This window comes from Taudactylus pleione, unplaced genomic scaffold (assembly GCF_031769625.1).
Source record: "Taudactylus pleione unplaced genomic scaffold, aTauple2 ptg000685l, whole genome shotgun sequence".
Classification (NCBI taxonomy): Eukaryota; Metazoa; Chordata; class Amphibia; order Anura; family Myobatrachidae; genus Taudactylus; species Taudactylus pleione.
The window spans coordinates 1,540,737-1,545,083 of record NW_028285087.1 but is presented as its reverse complement, the minus strand read 5'-3'; the positions used below and the strand labels follow the sequence as shown (position 1 = coordinate 1,545,083).

The 4,347-nt window shown below is 41.6% G+C and overlaps 1 pseudogene; it reads right to left on the bottom strand.

The window, feature by feature from the left end:
• Window positions 1-257: 257 nt before the first annotated feature.
• On the bottom strand, window positions 258-1,834 carry LOC148477853 (uncharacterized; annotated as a pseudogene).
• Between the last annotated feature and the right edge of the window lie 2,513 nt (window positions 1,835-4,347).

Below are 4,347 nucleotides of genomic sequence, written 5' to 3'. Positions count from 1 at the left end.
AACCCTTATACGCACTCAGCGGATCTATAGGGGACAATTGGTAGGATGTGGGACCTCATCTAACCTATAAAGGAAGTTTGGGGGAATTGAGACTACATTATCTATGATGTTTAATGTAACATTTATGATACATATTATTATACACTACTAAGCCTATTCACATTTTATTATCTGGTGGTACATTCAATTTCAGGATCATAATGCAGATCTTTATCGACCTTAGTACCTATACTACCACTACTCACCACCATTATGATTTAATTTTCACCATTTACCTTGGTGGTACGTTTTTCACACTTCAACATAGTAGGAACACATCTCACACAAAATCCAATTACTAAAATGACAACAATTATAAGAATAAGGAGCTTACCTACACTAGAAATAATTTCCTGGGCCCACTGTTCTAGACCGGAGAAACATTTTATAGGGTTCAACCATGAGAACCATTCTATTACCTCTTCCTTCGTCTCATACAGTGAAGAATTATGATTCTTCCGAAATTCCCATTTCAGTTGTAGGATTTCATCCATTCTCCAGTCAATCACCTCTTTTGGGTCATTAGTATTATTGGTGATGTATGTACAACATTTGACACCAAATTGGGTGGCCAAAGTCACACAATATCCACCAGTAATAAATGTCAGGTAGTTTAACACTAGCTTATGTTGTACCAACTCCTTTTTATAAGCCTGCAGCTCCTTACCCGTATACGGGAAGTGTCATCATACATCTTGGTGATATTGTCTATTCATTTAGCCTCGTCTTGGATATATCTAAAATGTAAAGTTCCCGGAGTGATCCTGGTGGGATCTAATGCTACCATAATTTGGAAGCCAGTCGTTTCACTAATCAACTGTGTGGCTACATGTTCTTCACCAGGGATCATATTTCTTTTGTCACGATGTTCATACTGTGTGTGTATGTATGGAGGTGGTGTGGTTTTATGGATACCAATCATTTCGTCATGTGTAAGGGTCATTACCTCTGGGACCAATTTGCCTATAAAACATAAACCCTTGGAACTCGGAGATAACCAAGAATAAGCCCTTCTTCCACAAACATAGTATACATTATCTGGGAGGACATAAGGTATATTATGATCCTGCACAATATCACATAAAGTTTTAACAAAACTACCTATACCTATTGTCCCCATCTGCTCAAGACACATTTCAGCCTGAATAACATTTCGACAATAACCCATAAGAACTTTTCCAATAGATACCACACTTGGTTTGTTTCTACATCCTCATCTCTGGTGTTCGTCACTACTGGTGTGGCGAGCCATTGTCTGATCCAATAAGTCTGCTTCCCAATTTTCCAGTCTTTCTATGTATGAAATGTTTAGACACAGCAAAGACCGATTTATGGAGTATTGGCAGAGCCTTAAACTAGGGGACCTGGTGATGTTATACTTCCCATCTATGGACCTACCTCCCCGTAATTCAAGGACCTCAGAGAAATTTAATGGGAATGGTACTAATCCTACATTATGTTGTCCCTGAGGCACATGAGTGCACACCTAACATTCGGTCTGGTTTAAGACCTTACCCACTAGGGAATGATAATCCTCTAAAGGATTCCTGCCCAAATACAGATTACTCTTGGACTGGCATCATTGAATGCATTTCTCATCAACTAGCGATCCACAGTACTCATAGATTCAATATTCCTCAGACAATAGCCCCTCACACTGTCTCAGAGTTCCAAGGCTAACAGATCTCTTAATAATCCCTGAACTGAGTTTGACCATAGGTTGCCCTGATCGTTCTATCGCTCTCTCCTCCGACTTCACTCTATCAACATCACTATCGGCCTCCCTCTCCGTCATCTGTCCTCCGTCACAGAAATAGGAAATCCTGAAACAAATAAAAATGAGAAGAACCCTGGAACAAGAAAAAGAAACAAATCACCACTCCATTGCTGGTGTAGTAGTCTGTACACATCTCTGGCTCAGGTGTTTTCACTGCAGTCTCTAGTTTCACAATGGACAGGTCCACATTGTCTGTCTCGACTTCGCCCTGTACCTCCTTCGGGTGGTTGACTTTTCGGCAGTGAGTGGAATGGACCCAGGTATCTCTTTCTGCTACTTTCAAAGATGTGATACTTGTCATCAACACCTGGTAAGGACCTTCCCACTGGTCTGTTAAACAACCTGAGCATAAGAAATTATGGATCATAACATATTCTCCAGGTTCAACATCATGACAGTTTGTTTCTGGCATATCAGGTAACAACATTTTGAGTCTCTGTTGCTGTTGTTTCAGTTGTCTGCTCATTTTTATAAGATATTGCACAGTAACCTCATTATTACACTTCAAATCATCCTGTGGACCTATGATCAAATGAGATTGCCTTCCAAACAGTATCTCAAAGGGGGACAGATTAAGAGGAGGTCTGGGAGTGGTTCTGATGCTATGGAGGATGAGCGGTAAGGCTTCTGGCCATCCTAATCCAGTTTCAGTCATTATCTTACTCTTTATTCTTAATGGTACCGTTCACTCTCTCCACCTTGGCACTGGCTTGTGGTTGGTAGGAGATGTGCAGTCTACTATTGATTCCCATAAGTTTAAACATGTTCTGGAAAACATCACCAGTGAAATGAGTACCCCTATCACTTTATATGATTCTAGGGATACCATATCTGCATACAAACTCCTGAACAATCTTCTTAGCAGTAAAAACATCAGTTTTAGTGGCAGCTGGATATGCCTCTACCCAACTAGAAAATACATCAGTACAAACTAATGCATACATGAGATTCCTGCAAGGTGGTAATTGGATTAAGTAAATTTGTATTACCTGAAAAGGTCCATCCGTCAGAGGGATATGGGGTGGCTTGGTTGGTATTGTCATTCCAACATTTTTCCTCAAACAAGTCAGACAGGACATCGCCCTTTTTCCAACTTGAGAGGAAAAGCCTGATGCACACCAATATGCCCTGACCAACTTGCACATACCTTCTTTTCCCAGGTGAGTCAGCCCATGTGCTGCCTCAGCCAGGCATGGGTAGTATGTCCTGGGAGCCACAGGCCTACCTTGTCCATCTCTCCAGAGTCCAGAGGACTCTTGACCACATCCCCTTGTTCTCCAGACAGTCTTTTCCTGTAGGGAACACAAATCTTGCATTACAATTAATTTCTGTGTGTCTATTGTCTGGAAGACCATCACTTCGTTAGTTGGTATATTTACACGTAACCCTGCTGCCCATTTGGCAGCTTCATCTGCTCTGTTATTGTCCATCGACATCGGGTCTTCTTCACATGTGTGGGCTTTGCATTTGATGATAGCTACTGCCTTTGGTAACTGAATTGCTGTCAGAAGTCCTTTTATGTGTTGTGAATGTGCTACTGGTGTGCCTGCTGCTGTCATAAAGTTCCTAAGATGCCAAAGAGCCCCAAAATCATATATACACTGACTTCAGGGTAGTACATTAGCTGATTTACCTTCTGCCAACTCACACGCTCTCCTTAATGCCACTAGTTCAGCCAACTGAGCTGAGTGAGGTGGGCCAAGAGGTTCAGCTTCTATAACATCCCTGTCATCTACAACAGCATAACTGGTGCATAGTTCTCCTGTGTCTGTCTGTCTATGACAACTCCTATCCATGTAAAACGTCAAATCTACATCTTGTAATGGTGTGTCACGTATGTCTGGTCTTGCAGTAAAGGTCTGGTTCAAATATTCCATATCAATCATGTGTATCAGCATACCTGCAAAACTCACCTCCAACCAGAAACTCATCTCCTTCCACCCTTTGTGCATCTCGAGGCACATATGGTAAGTATGTTGCTGGATTTAATGTATTGCACCATTTAATGGTGATATTTGTGGGTGGCATCAGAGCTAGTTCCCATTTCGTGAACCTTGCTGAAGAGACATGTTTGGTTTGGGCTTAATTCAACAAAGCAGATACTGCATGTGGTGTATAGACAGTTGTATCATGCCCTAATACTATGTCCTCACTCTTATTTACCAGAAAAGCAGTTGAAGCTACACTTCTTAAACACGTCGGGAGTGATTTTGCCACAGTGTCCAATTGTACACTGTAGTGCTACAGGTCTGTTAGCATCACCATGTTTTTGTGTAAAATAGAAAAACCTGGGATCCACGTCCTGCAATATCCACACATCCCCAAGAAGGTACGGATCTGCTGCTGGTTTTGTGGCAGTGTCATGGTCTGTATGTCCTGATTTCTGTCCGTTGTCAAGTGTCTAAGCCCCTGGGTTAGACAGTGTCCCAAGTATTTGACCTTAGTCTGGCATGGCTGTAATTTGTCCTTTGCAACCTTGTGCCCTGTTTGTGAAAGATGAAGCAACAACAATTTATTATCATTTAAACAAG